This window comes from Xyrauchen texanus, chromosome 13, assembly GCF_025860055.1.
Source record: "Xyrauchen texanus isolate HMW12.3.18 chromosome 13, RBS_HiC_50CHRs, whole genome shotgun sequence".
In the NCBI taxonomy this organism is placed as follows: Eukaryota; Metazoa; Chordata; class Actinopteri; order Cypriniformes; family Catostomidae; genus Xyrauchen; species Xyrauchen texanus.
In genome coordinates, this window is record NC_068288.1 from 24,384,703 (window position 1) to 24,400,757 (window position 16,055).

General features: G+C 37.1%; 1 protein-coding gene across 1 annotated transcript in view; it reads right to left on the minus strand.

The window, feature by feature from the left end:
• Nucleotides 1-12,118, minus strand: part of LOC127654411 (leucine-rich repeat-containing protein 7-like) — a 174,807-nt gene extending 162,689 nt beyond the window's left edge. The window contains exon 1 of the mRNA XM_052141578.1: nucleotides 11,911-12,118. The gene's annotated coding sequence lies outside the window, so the exon portion shown is untranslated. The remainder of the gene's footprint in view (nucleotides 1-11,910) is intronic.
• Between the last annotated feature and the right edge of the window lie 3,937 nt (nucleotides 12,119-16,055).

Consider the following 16,055-nt stretch of genomic DNA (forward strand, 5'->3'; position numbering starts at 1 on the left):
GATAGTAATTAGATTATGATGATTTACAGATGAAAAGATTTAAAACAGACATCTCAGAGATGCGCATGTGCTATCTGGGGTCTTAGTTGTAAGAACCCACTTAAGAAAACCATGCAGTTATAATTGTAAGTGAATGGCGAATTAGGGTTTTCTTAAGGGTTTTTGAAATGGTAACAGGCGACTAAGCCTGTTTCCTTCTACCTGCTTATTCTGGGTAAAGAGCTGCTTATATGTCCTTGTGTTGCGTAACAGCATTAGATGAACAAGCTCCTCCATGAGCAAGATCTTTAGTTTAGAACTCTATTAATACACAGTACATGCATTCAATTGCATACATTTTTCTCTTTGTTCAGTCCTAAAAAAATGTCCCTATCATTACACAAAATGAGGACTTATTTGTTAACATATCTGTTTTAATATTGTAGTTAAACTGCACAGTCAATGCCTGTTAGAAGTTTCCGAGGATATGCAAAGAGCTAGTGAATTCTTGAAAGATCTATGAATATTGAGTAACAAGTTATCTGTCTTGCGGATGTGTGAATCTTCACAGGTCATGTTGTGTCAGCAATTGTGTGTGAGTCTGAATTCAAAGTCTGAATACAAATGAAAAAGACAAAGCTACAGCGAAATATCAGGAACCACTTCTGTATGTATTCTAGTCATATGTACCCCCTACATCTCTTCTCTCCTCCCACGGTCAGCCTGGCTCCAGGGTGGTTTAATAAAGAGCTGTGAATTAGAAGATGGTGGGTTGCCCTGGTGCGGTCTACTCACTGGTGTAAAGTAACGAAATACAAATACTCACATTACTGTAATTAACTAATTTTCCACAGGAATTGTAATTTTTAAGTAGTTTAAAAATTTGAGATTTTTACTTGAGTACATTTTAAGTGCTGTAATAACACTTTTACTGCGCTATTTTCCCACCGTCTGTGTTCGCTACTTCCCTGTCCTGATTTTATCTTTATCTATCAACATGATTGGCTAGGGAGAGTCTCGTGACTCCCGTCAAATCACACGTAAAAAACTTGAACAGAAGCTGTAGATCAGGCGCCAACTGTGGAGAATGCCTCAAGCACAGTTCAACACCTGAACAACAAGGCAGCACCAAAAAGGGCTTTTCGCAGTGAAAAAGGCCAATTGCTTGATCGTGTCATGTGAGTTTAAATTGCTCAAGCCAGATATCAGCATTAATCCTGCCTCTAATTTGACGAAACATATCGAGGTAAATTTCATATTTCTGCTTACTAGATTCTGTGAGTCTACAACATAGCCTGTAATTTAACTCTCTATCACTGAGATTATTGGGCTGCTGTGAGAGATTAATTAAATGTTATCAATAGGGCTGGGCAATAAAATGATCTGGATGTTTATCGGAAAAAAGAGAGATGTCCTCGATCAAACTTTTGAGTAGTTTTCTATATTTAGCCTATGTTCTACACCTAGAACAGGGGTGTTCATTACATCAGTCATGATAGCAAGAGCACCACTGGTTGGTTGATCTTGATGAAATATAAAAGATTGCCTTTGTATTTCCTGATGTCTGTAGCTGTGCACTGTTTGATTGACAGGTGGCTAATGTTTGAGCACTAATATAGGTTCACGACTAAATTATCAAAAACACTTTATAATTCTGCCAATGCCATCTTGGTGAGGCATTAATGTAAATGCAGTAATTTATGTCTAAAGTGAATTTAAACAGTGGGACAAAAAGCATATTTGCGTCAAAAGGTTGGACTTGATGTGTACATGTAACCAAATTGAGCACTGTCCAACAGGCTATGTCATATTAAGGATATTAATCAAACAAAAATAACAAGAAAACGAGAAAACCACTCACTACTTTTGGCTGAATAACTTGAGTAGCTTTAGAAGTATTAATGTAATAGAATAAAACAGTGATATTTTTAGTAACAATATTTTTTTTGTAATACTGACCCCTGATGTAGAGTGTGTTAATTGTATAATAAATTACCAGGAAAGTAGAGATGATAAAATAATTTATAATAATGTTTAGCCTTTAAAGAGATAGAAAAGTATCAACATTTTCAGAGCAATACTTCAGCAGAATGTCACAAACTTCAGAAAATTGTGCATCATGCATTAGAATACAACTATTTCTTGTCTTAAAAGATACAAGAACTAAATCAATATTGAACATTGTATCTCAAAAGGAGGACAATGTGGCCCCCCCTGAAATACTTCACACAAAAATGAAAATTCTCTTATCATTTACTCACCCTCATGCCATCTGTCTATGACTTTCTTTCTTCAGAACTCAAATTAAGATTTTTAGAAGAATATTTCAGCTCTGTAGGTCCATTCAATGTAAGTGAAGGGGTGTCAAAAATGTTATGCTCCAAAAAGCTAATAAAAGCAGCATAAAAGTAATACATACAACTCCAGTGGTTTAATCCATAACTTCAGAATTCATATGACAGGTGTGGGTGATGTCATATATCGCCATCTACTTCCCAGTAGATAGCGATATGCATGAATAATGTGAATCACCAACAACACAAGAAGAATGTGAAAGTTAAAGTGGAGATTGACTGAGCAGGGAGGAGAATTGATAGTAAAAATTAATTAAATTAATTTTAAATTAAATTAATTAAATATTGATCTGTTTCTCACACATCTATCATATTGCTTCTGAAGACATGGATTAAACCACTGGAGGCACAAAATAACTTTTTAATCTTTTAACTTCTGTTATCATGTCTCCCTTTTATTTTTTGGAATCAGATTCATGTAATGTTTATCATAGATAAGTGATGTATTTTAAAGTTGGCATACAGTGTTCATTATAATGGGGCATAGGTTTTGCAACTCTGTACTCAATCCTCACTACTCATGAGTACTTTTAAATGAGCTACTCTTTTACTCTTACTTTAGTAGTTTTTTTTTAGAACAGCTACTTTTACTTTACTCACACTACATTTTTGGGGAAGTAACAGTACTTCTATTGAGTATTATTTTTCAGTACTCTTTCCACCCCTGGGTCAAAAGCTTGATGCAAATCCACACCTATAAGATAAATTTTAGAGAGACCACCACTAAGAGGAAGTTCTTCTTTAATATGAATAACGTACTCTTCAATCATGCTGCATACAAAATGCATTTAAATTGAGAATATATCACTGCCAAATGGTATAAAATCTACCTAGGACAGAATTTCCCCTCAAAAGAGAGCTCAACACTATAGTCTACCCTATTACTCTTAATCAAGGTGAAACCTACATACCTAATTTATCTATGCAAGGGGTTTTTAAACGACATGACATCACAAGGTTTCATACGAGACACACAAGAACCAATGAGATTGAGTCAACGTTACAGACACACTTTTTGACACACTATAAGGGCATCATCCTGTCATCACTGTCTCGTTATAGGCTTGTTTGAGATGCCAAAGCCTCACCTTGAGAGTAGACGAGAGTAGGTGGCTGCAGTCAGGGGAGCAGTAAAATAAGCACTGTCAAGTCGGACAGTTCTCACTTCTCGTAGTAGATCAGCCACCTATGAGATTAGGGATGGCCCGATACCATTTTTTTCAAACCGATACGAGTACGAGTATTTACATTTGTGTACTTGCCGATACCGAGTACCGATACTGATATTTCTACCGCAAAAGTAACTATAGGCTCCCAGAAAAGAAGACAGAAGACTATTTTAGAACACAGGTTAGAAGACTGTTTTTATTTTTTTCTCTGCTTGTTTTAACAAGTCTAAAAATAAATAATAATGAGTAAAATAATAAATGTAGGCAATTTATTTCATATCAAAAATCAATTATATATATTTCTGTGTAAACAAAAAGCCTCAACACTGGCACTGTCTTCACAACTGACAAAATATCAATAAAACGTATTGTACAGTCAACACCGTCAACTCAACAATATATCAATGAAACTATTTGACACTGTCTCCAGCTTTCAATTTAACAAAATTTCAATGTAACTGTTGCGTAGTCTCAATTAAACATTTACATATTTCAATTAAACAAAAGATCAATGTAACTATTGCATAGTCTCAATTAAACTACTGCATATTTCAATTAAACAACAATTAAACTATTTGGCACAGTGACAGTTCCCATGTTTCAATTAAACAAACATTTCAGTCAGCAATGTGATCTGAACTAGCTTAGGTACTTTTTGGGAGAATGAAAGGCAGGTTCTTTTTGATGAACAAAATCATCTCTGCATGATCAGCTGTGATTCTGTTTCTGCTTTCATTCACAATATGTGACACTGAGCTGAACAGCCTTTCACTGTCAACACTACTGCATGGTGCTGAGAGGTATCTGGATGCCATTTTGGCCAGAGTAGGGAACCGCACTTCGTTAACTGCCCAGTATTGTAGTGGTTTGTCTTCTCGAGAAATTGTGGGCTCCCCTAGGTATGTCTCTAATTGTGCAGTAGAACCTACTTGAGCTCTGTTTAGCAAGACTGGTGCTTGCTCATCTGCTATTTCATCAAATAAACTGTCCAGGCTGCTGCTTGCCTGGTCCCTGCATGATTTTCTGGCAGGAGGTCTGTGCAGGTCATGATCCTTCTCTTCTCCAGATGACCTTAACAGCTCACGCATCAGCATCTCCTTGGCATTTGCAGAAGTGTTGGTGTTAGAGAAAAAACGATTTTTATACCTATAACAGAGGTAGAAAAAAATTAGGCTATCTGACAATAGGTATGTTTGCCTGAATATATGATACCACTTTGGCTATTAAAATAACATAGCCTAATCAAATAATTTATTAAATGAAAAATTTAAATGTACTTTTCAGCAAGACATAGGCAACTTTTAGTTTTCAACTCGCTAACTAACGCAAACACACACACACACACACACACGCACACACACACACACACACACACACACAGACACTCACACACACACACACAGACAGACACAGACACACACACTCACACTCACACACTGATACACACACACAGAAACACACACACACACACACACACACACACACACACACACACACACACACACACAGACCTACCTGGGGTCGAGTAGAGTAGAGGGGTTGTTCTTCCACATCAGAAAATCGCCTCCTGACAGCTGCAGCTAAGGTCCCTTTCATAGTTTTGATGTCATGGTCATCGTCGGTCTCTCTAGACAGAAATCTCTGCAGTACAGTGACAGCAAGAATCACATCTGCTGCACTAGCATCAGAAGAGCTAACTTTTCGTGTTAACTCCTCAAACGGACCCAGAGCAGTCACAATCTTCTCCAGCAGTGCCCACTGGTGAGCCGTGTGATTATCAGGGAGTTCATATTTGGACACAAAAATTCCGAGAGCCCGTTTCTGCTCAATCTGGGACTGGATCATGTAAAATGTACCATTCCAGCGGGTCTGTATGTCCTGCTGTAGTCGTTTTGCAGGCTGACCGATCTCTAACTGAATGTCTTCGAGGCAGGAGTAAGCTAGAGGAGAATGTTTGAAATGGCCAACGATTTTGCGTCCGATAGCCAATGCATCAGCAACACTTCTCTGTGATAAAATGCCCTCGTGGACCACCAGCTGGAGAGTGTGAGCGGCACAAGGTAGGCTGGGGAGCCCAGCATCATTCATGCCCTTAATCATATTTTTAGCATTGTCTCGTAGCACAACGTGGACAGAGGTTTTCGGAATGCACCAGGTCTGAAGCATCCCATCGAACGCACCTGCTATGGCTCGGCTGGTGTGCGAGCCCCGGAACGGCTTTGCTTGTGAGGTGGCTTGGCGAAGAGTAAAGTCATCATCAATCCACTGCACAGTTAAACTGAGCAGAGACATTGGGCAGACACTGCTTGACCAAATATCAGTTGTAAAACTGAAGGCCGAAACGTCACGCAACAGGCCACTGACGTGCTTTTTTACCTCATGAAACACTTTCGGTAGCATAGCGTCTGTAATGTAATGGCGACTGGGAATTTCATATCGCAGCTCCAGTATGCCAAGAAGATGTCGAAATCCTATATTTTCAACAGCCGACAATGGCTGGTCATCAAGTGCAATAAAGTATGCAATTCCCTCTGTTATTTTTAGTGCCCGTGGATTATTTCTGGACATCTTCTCGCGCTTCTGTAAAACCTGTGTTAATGTTGGCTGCTGAGTTGCTTTAGCTTTTGTAAACTGTGTGTATTCAGCGCTATGATGCGTCTTCAGATGTTTAATTAGATTGCTGGTGTTAAACGATGTACTTTCTTTCCCTCCTCTCGACACCTTAGCTGAACATAACTTACAGTCTGCCTTGCTGTTGTCATTATCCCTTATCTTGAAATGAGCCCAAACCGCTGACATTATACTTTCCTATGCCTCAGTTCACCTCGACAAAGCACTCGTGTCGCAAAATGTACGTGGTATCGGTGCGTGGTATCAGCAAATTTTTATGAGTACGAGTACATGAGGACAGTATCGGCCCGATCCCCGATGCCAGTATCGGTATCGGGCCATCCCTATATGAGATCAAAGGCAGCTATCTTGTGAGTCACGCTCATGATTTGCTTTTGGGCCCATGGGTTTGCAGGGCCCTAGGCAAAATCATGACAACCCCACCAGTGTGAAAATTGGCATAACTTTATAACAACTATAGAACCAGTGCAAAAGTGATGAGTGGGTTTTTTTTTTACGGAAATTACTGAAAGAAATTGGTTAGTCATCAGATTCAATTAATTTCAAACTTTATTGCCAAGAGAATGTTGACAAGTATTTACAAGTACACCTGGCTGCAGCTTGCTGAACGGCCAGGTCCTTCAGTCTCTGTTGCGCAAACACTGGGTCTCTTTTGACAGTGGTTCAGATGAAAGTGAGTGAGAAATTAACGTGATTAGAGAACGTGTGTATTTAAGGTGCAGTGACAAGTCTGCATTTTTTGACAATTTTCAAGATTTAATCCCCTTTCAACTTTTTTCCAGAAGAGCAAATAAACTAATATCTCAGTTTATATGAGTTCATGGAAATGTACAGTATAGTTATATTTAATATAGTATAGTAGTGTAAAGTATAATAATTGTAACTATACAAGGTATTGTTCAAAACAGATGAAGAAAGTATGTCACACCGCAGGACACTGCTAACAATGCCTGAAATTTAATGTCAAAAACCTGAGTAAACTATGTGTAAATGTTTATTTACTGCAAAACAACCAATGAAAACAGCAAATTGTCAGAGAATGTGCAAAAGTGAATGTTACAACACCAGTTAAAATCAAGTAGCAATGTTGTAATAAGTCTTGTAATAAGTCTCAGTTTAGGATTGGTGTTTGGGAAAGGGAGTAGGGTTAATCAAATATACATTGCTTTTGACTGCATTGCATCATTTACAACTAAAATTTGCAACTCACTTTCTGCAAAACCCTGTGGACAAATCACCTGCACAATACTTCCAGCTTTGGCCACTGAGGGCTAAGGTTTAAATTTCAGTAAGCACAGACTGATACAGCATCAGAACTCTCTAATGTCTATTGCCGAATTCGCAGTGTGATCAGCCACAGAAGAAAAAATTACATAATCTAGGAATGACATTTTGGGTGAACTATCCCTGCAAAAGGTATACTATCCATTTAAGATGAATATTGTTTTTATCACACTTGAATAAATGGGTCTTTATACATGAAAACATATTGCATATAGGGGTCCCTTTCAAAAGTATAAAGTTACATGTACATATTTTATGGAATATTTGCTAATTCCCTCCATTAGAGAGTACACTGCAACCCTGACACAAAATAATGTCCAGTACCACACAGCTATGCAGCTAATGCCTTTGCTGCAGGTGGAAAAGTGAGCGACTGATTGAGTGGATAAGCATGCTGAATAACTTTTACTCAGCAGTTCAGAAATCTCCATCTGCCATCACTCATCTTCCTCACACACAGTAGGGGCCGCTCTCAGCCTGCCATAGCAGTACAGCACAGCTGGAGGCCCCCACTCTATCTCTCTCTCTCTCTCTCTCTCTCTCTCTCTCTCTCTCTCCACAGAGTAAGCTCTTACACTGAAGACTCCCACACAGCATTGAAATTAAACCTTGTCTGTAGGCTGAAAAGCTGAAATGTTGCAAAACTGTGTTTTTTCCAGAGAATCATGGAGAGACAGACACAGAGCGAATGAAAAAGAGAATCAGTGATAGAGATAGAAAAAGAAAGGCTATATATTCCTTATTCATACAGAAACCCTATCATAATTTTAAGGCAAATCTAAGTAGGGTACCAGTCATCGAGCAAAAGCAATTATTTGGAAAATTATGCAGTACAGACAACCTTACCTAGAGTAATGACTCAAGAGGTGAAAAGCTGTGGGTGGTTAGGTATTCTGTGCCTTTTCGTGACTGGCAAAGCACAGAACACCATAGATCCAATACACAACAGATGGGAAAGTAACACATCAAAAACACTTCAGCAAAGAACTGTTATGTCCATCGAGAAGAGAGCAGATGAATTGCTTTGCTCCTAGTTGTGAAGACACATAGTAAGGGTGTTCCAGATCTGCAATAATAGGTGATAATTATAATAAAGTGCTAATCCTCCAGCTTTCTGCTGTGTACGTGTCTGTTTGAGAGTGTGTTTGTGTGTAGGCAGGCCTTTCACACAGATATGATGCTGCACCATGGAAACCTTTGCAGATATCTGCAGCTAATTATGCAGCAACCCGCTGACAGATATGAACAGGAAAAAGCACCATGGAATTAAAGTGCCAGCTCTGGCTGCCTCCATTCTCCACACCACTAGAGAGTGAGAGAATGTGTGTATGAGAATGTAGGTTAACTTAGCTATACTTTGAGACAAATTTGTCTCCAGAAGTGAGCTAAATCTGACAAATCTTCCCTTTGGGTGCATTCAGAGATGTCATTGATTACAAAAACTAGGTATACATTAAATAATCTTAAAATTGCAAAGTTTTCTTTTAGGGGTATAGAGCAACGCATTGCATGATGTAATCATGCAACTTCAGTAGAAACTACTAAAGATTGAATCAAAAGAGTTGTTGCTTGATAAAAGCATTGCAATATTTGACCTTGGGCTTTTTTTTTTTCAATATGCTAGAAGAGTTAGTTAGCTAAGTAAACAGAAAAGCATAGTTAAGAACTGGGAGTGAAAGCTCCAAAGCTCCAGTAACAACTTAATGTTACAAATGCAATGATTTGATGCAACAAATCATTTGGTAATGAACAAACATAAAAATGGCATTTGTTTATTATCACCAAACAGAGTTTAGACATACCACAATGTCTCAGCACTCGGCATCGTACTAAGAAATCCAGACTATATTTCAGTAGTAAAACAGCATCTAAAACTAATCAAAGCCATGGATTATCTTTTCTAAAACCCTATTTATCATAATGGCTCCACCACAATTTCCCCACACCATATGTTGATTAAAGATGCATAGATATGATTAACTGATAATCCACACCACTTAAATTATTTGATATGTTTGCATTGTGAATTTAACAAACTCCTCTATAGCTACATTAATGTGATTTAAAAAGCTGGGTATTTTCTAAGGGACAAGTGTATGTAGGTCGGGGTGTCCTAGTTGACAGAAGACCTACTTTAATCTGATTGGCTTTATCAAGGCAATCCAGTTCCTGCTCTGTAGTTTCCTTCAAACCTGGTCTGTTTATGTATCATTATTCCTCAGATGAAACCATTATACCAGAATCTGAGACTGTGCATCAAAATAAATAATTAGAGCCATTTTGATTCAACCTGGCTTTCAATTTATTCCAACAAGATAAAGATTTCATGATTTTAGAACAGTGAGGCAAAAACTAGCCTAGGCTGTTATTGTCCATAGTTTTTCTTCTGCTCTTTTTAACATGAGAGACCCAGATAATATAGCTGTACAAGGTCATCACCGACCCTCCACCAAATTTCACAGTGGGTGCGAGACACTGTGGCCTGAAGGCCTCTCCAGGTCTCCGTCTAACCAATAGACCACCAAATTTCACAGTGGGTGTGAGACACTGTGGCTTGAAGGCCTCTCCAGGTCTCCGTCTAACCATTAGATGACCAGGTGGAGGATCGGTGATGATCTGGGGGTGCTCTGAGGATTGTTTTTTCCAGCAGGACAATGCTCCATGCCACACAGCCAGGTCAATCAAGGTGTGGATGGAGGACCACCGGATCAAGACCCTGTCATTGCCAGCCCAATCTCCAGACATGAACCCCATTGAAAACCTCTGGAATGTGATCAAGGGGAAGATGGATGTCCACAAGCCATCAAACAAAGCCAAGCTGCTTGAATTTTTGTGCCAGGAGTGGCATAATCACCCAACAGCAATGTGAAAGACTGGTAGAGAGCATGCCAAGATGCATGAAAGCTGTGATTGAAAATCAGGGTTATTCCACCAAATATTGATTTCTGAACTCTTCCTAAGTTAAAACATTTGTATTGTGTTGTTTATAAATGAATATGAGCTTCTTTTCTTTGCATTACTCGAGGTCTGAAACACTGCATCTTTTTTGTTATTTTGACCAGTTGTCATTTTCTGCAAATAAATGCTCTAATGATAAATTAATATTTTTATTTGGAATTTGGGAGAAATGTTGACAGTACTTTACATAATAAAACAAAAATGTTCATTTTACTCAAACACATGCCTATAAATAGTATATCCAGAGAAACTGATAATTTTGCAGCGGTCTCTTGATTTTTTCCAGAGCTGTATATGTGACGAGGCCAGGCCTGAGCAGGCAGTGCATTTTTCAGATGAGGAATAGCTGGCTAAACTTGCATATTTAGCAGATATATTTGGTTTTCTGAATGGCGTGAACTGATATGCTTCAGTGCTTGAAGTAAGTGACAAAATCAGAGCATTTATAAGATAATACCACATTGTGGAGAATGAGACTTCAGTCTGGAATCACAGAAATGTTCCCACTGTTGACAGACTTTTTGGACACAGTCTGTCTGTAAATTCAGTCACAAACAACATAATTGTTCATATTTTTAGCAGAAAAACCCATCAAAAAGAGTCCTTGTGTCCAAAAGGTTTGAGAACCACTGTCTTTAAGGAATATTCTGGGTTCGATACAAGTTAAGCTCAACAGCATTTGTGGCATGTTGTTGATTGATTTCTACAAAATTAATTTTGCCTTATCACATCTTTTCTTAAAACAAGAGAAGAAAAAAAAGAAAAATCAAGATTACAGTGAAGCACTTACTGTACGATGGAAATGAATAGAGCCAATTTTGGTAGGGTTTAAAGTCACAAATGTGAACCCTATAATATAATATAATATAATATAAATGAAACGTATGTATTATTTGAGCTGTAAAGTTGTTTAAATCTTCATTTTAAAGTTGTTTTGGGGGTTTTACACTGAAATGTGATTTAATCACAAAATCATGTTAACAAACATTTAAAAACAGTAAGTATTTTCATGTGTATATTGGCCCCATTCACTTCCTTTGTAATGCCTCACTGTAATACAGATTTTTGTATTAAGTTATAAACCCAGAATATACATTTAAAAGCACAAAAACAAATATATTACACATATTATCCAAGCATGCATATTTTAAGGAGTAAAAAACTATTTCGACTAAGCTTTCTGAGTACCAGTGTCAATATGCCTTGAATCCATCATGATTTAATGTTAGAAATTACAGGTGGGATTGCGAAGAACCATTTTGACTCCTTAGCAAGAGATCTTTAAGCACGAAACTCCATGGGGACATAAGGGTCGATACTCAGTCAGAAAAGGATCTGAACATTTTAGACAATGATACCCGCAACATGCGCAAAGCTCTGCTATAGCCTACTGAGTTTGAGTAGGCGTACTTTTATTTCATCCAGCTGTGACTCGGTGCAGATGCATGAACATGACATGGAAATGCTGGTACTTTTAAATACGTTCATAAAAAAGCAAAAGACACGTGTAAAACATGCACTCAATTCGTACATACCGCGTCGATCAGTTTGCTCATGTTGGAACCGAATGAACGAGGTTTGAAAAGGATGTTTTTCCAAAAACGGATTTCGTCTTCCTTCCTTCCTTTCTTCCTTCCTAAATCCAGTGGAAATAACAGCGGATCACGTTTTTAGTAAAAAGCGACACCACTGTCTATGTTATTAACCATCGTGCCTCGTAGACCGTATCCATCTCCTCTGCATCACCGGAGCGGTTCAGTGCACTGGCTGTGCGCGTGCATACGGTGGTCTGCGGACGGACTCACACAACGTCACTCAAACAAGTTCACCGGCGAGGATTGGTTATGAAGTTGCATTATGTCTTTAATCATAAATTATGCTCTCCGCCACAATATCATGCCATAGCACCTCCTGCTCGCGCATGTGTTTACAGGCCACGTGAGTTAATCGCGAGCACATCTTTTGAAGTGACTTGCGCACATTTACAACATGGATTTTAGTGATGATGTGAGTCGTACGCGATGATTTCTGCAGAAGCTAGAGATAAACCTATAGGCCAAATATAGAACATATTATATATGTTTTTTAGATGTTCTATTTAAAACATTCTTCACGCTGAAGGAGATGGTGGTAGATGGTTAATTAAGGTAGTATTCAATGCTCGATTTTAGGTCAGAGTCTTAAGATAGAATTCAACACTTAATCAACCCTCCTCTTTCTCTGTTTAAGGACAAAGAACTACATCCCTATTGCACTATATATCTTTTGTACATTGTGTGCAGCCTACTTTGCCAGCTTCCCTGTCCTCAATGCAGAGCTTGCTTTTTCCAAGACAGTCTTTCTAACCATTAAATATGTTTATATATAGTAACATATTCATCTCTTCTGAGCATTTGTTCTGTCTTAGTCAGACATTTCTATAAATTCTCCCTTAATATTATGTTTGTCTTTGGTTGGTTAGACCATTGCGTGTCTCAAATGTTGTGGTGTGAGAACCCTGCATAGCACTCATGATATTCATAATACTGTACTCGCCATCATTGCCATGGCAACTATAGATCATGCACAAAATACATCAGTGAGCTTGAGCTAAATTCACTTTAAATCTCTTTCATTGAACAACAGTAATTTTGTATGTGTTTTCCATTAAAAATGTACAGTATGAAAAGACTATACTGTGAGTAGCGTTCTATATATTATATGAGTCACAGATTAGACTGAGCTATTATGCTTTATATTCATTAAAATGATTGTGCATGGGATACACAAATAACTCTTTTTAAATGAAGTGGCCTCTTACAATGTCTTTATTATACCTTAGGAAAATGTATAACTTTTTAATAGACATTGCATGTCATAAACAGCATGCATTTGATTAAAGTGATAGGGCCTATGGAAGTTGTGTGCGCACTTCCAAAAAAATTAGGGCAGTTGCATGGTCCAAAAAAATAAATAAAAAAAGACATAGAAACTAGGCCTGACAAAGATCTATGTCAGTGGTCATTTTGTTAATAAATTCAGCAGGCTTACATGTCATGAATTTGAGACCAAACCTTGCGTTTATTGAATTAATTTTTTTATGGTTTTAACAGTGGTTTGTAACAAGACCATAGTAAACACATGGAAGTATGGATCTTCATCACTACAAAGGTTAGATGTAACATGATTTCTATAAAACAAACTATGGCATTTTTGTAATTATAAACAGTAGACCTACTCTAAACACATGTAAAAACAATAAAAACTAAATATAAATATTTATAAGTTGTATCAAAAATTTAATATATTCCCTCACTCCCCTAATGTAGCCTATCTGACAAATTTAATAGAGCTGAAGTAGTGATATGATAATATTTATTATCAATCTATTTCTGCCTAAAGTACAGTTAGCATTACTATAGTAAATTCAAGGGTGATGATGTAGAATTCTGTGGCGAATATAAATGATTTCCACTTCTCACGCCTTGCTTCTCACTGATTCTTGCAAAGCTGTGAGTTTAAGAGCTCAAGCTTTTTGAGCTTTGCGTTTGCACTGCTCGGTCCATTGAGCTGAATCCATCTACCATAGGTGCATAAGCCAAGGTTGTGTCTCTGACCATGTATTTGACGCTGCTAAACCAGATACTTCAGATACTTCAGATACTAGACTTCAAAATTACATAAACCATGGTACAAATACGTACCAACCTGTATAATTGAGAACCCCTAAACCTAAGCCTAACTCTAACTGGTATACTCCAAGTCTAGATAAACGATTAATGCAAAGAGAACCTGTTGAGAACCCCTGATCTAAGTGATCAAAAAGTTACCTAACTTATGTAGTGGGATAGGTGCATGTTTTGCAATGTGTCGTTCTCTTCTTTTATCATGAATTTAATAAAAGTGCTGTCACAACCCAGCATTCATCCATTGCACTTGCCTCAGATATATTCCACTTGTATTTAATGATACAGTTGCCTACTAAAGCTATAGCACAATCATAGCACTGCACACCAGAGTTATGTAATGAGGACAACATCCAAATAATGAACCACAGAACTAATTTTGAAGTTGCCAGTTTTTACATCTCAGAACCAAATAGAAAATGTTGCGCCATTGTTGGAGTTTATCCACATTTCTGATGACAAACTGTGTTATCAGAGTTGAGAGTTTGAATTCTGTATTGCAGTTTGAATTACTGTTGATTCAGCCACGTTTACATATACGTTTTCGGTTTTACAGTAACAGGTCACCATATGTGAGAAATACACATAGAACATTGATTTGAAGAGTATGTACTGTACAGCAATTGTTAGGAGGTTATCTGACTTAAGAGGATTCTGCTTTATTTTACAGTTGCTTAGCAACAGTCTGATCTCTGAGAAGTGCAGTACAGAAGGCATGAATCTGAAAACTCCAGCAAAAACAATTCTGTAATTTGCCCTTGACTTTAAACCATCTTGAATTTTATATTTAGTAGGCAATGACCTATGTTATTAAGTTTGAACTTTGAAGAATGCAAGTAATATGACATATACAGTTCTTAGACTCCTTTTCTAATAATGTGTTTGCCAAGATGCCATGTAAATGTATTTGTTTTCTTAATAAATCAGGTTGCTCTAAAAAAAACCTCTTAGTTATGCATGTGACTGATGTGAGGTAAACATTAATCAAACATATGTTATTTACTTTATTCAGGGTCATTGATAAATGTCAAAAAACTTTCTTTTAAGACACTTTGAATACATTGTTTCAAAAATGGTTGAATAAATCACCAACAAAAATCAGGTTGTGGTGTTTCCATGGCAGTACACCAAGGACAGCACTCTCCACTCTGTCCTCTCAAATCTGCCAGTGTTTCAACATGTGTTTCATTAATGTTTGATGGTTTATAGTGCTGAATGTTAACAGTTGTGCTTGAGTTGAACAGTTTAATGAACAGATGAACAGGTTAATACATTTGGATGAAATGTGTTGGGTGTTCATTATGTGTAAATCCTAAAATATAGATTGATAGTGTTGAGGAGCTTGTTCATTCTCTTCTGATTGAGTTTCAAACATGGCTGTATTTTAGGGGTGGCACGATTTTAGCCAGTCATAACAGTGGGCATTTACGTTGACGTTTTAAGGAGGTGCTTGGGCCAAAACTGAGCATTTCAGACAGAGGGCCAGAGACAGGGTGGAAAATAGACATATATTACAAAAAATTTGTGCTAAAAATATTTAATAAATAGGATATGTCATGGCCCCTTTAAAGCTCCTATGTTGAAATATATCCAGTATATATATACACTACCGGTCAAAAGTTTTGAAAAACTTACTCATTCTTTATTATATATATATATATATATATATATATATATATATATATATATATATATATATATATATATATATACCTAAATCTAAAAAAAAAATATATATATATATATATATATATATATATATATATATATATATATATATATATATATATATATATATATATATTATTTTCACATTGTAGAAAAATAGTAAAGTCATCAAAACTATGGAATAGCATAAATGGAACTATGGGAATTATGTTGTGACTAAACAAAATCCAAAAAAATTAAATAAAAACTGTGTTATATTTTAGCATCTTCAAAGTAGTCACCCTTTGCCTAGAATTTGCAGACATGTACTCTTGACATTTTCTCGACCAACTTCTTGAGGTATCACC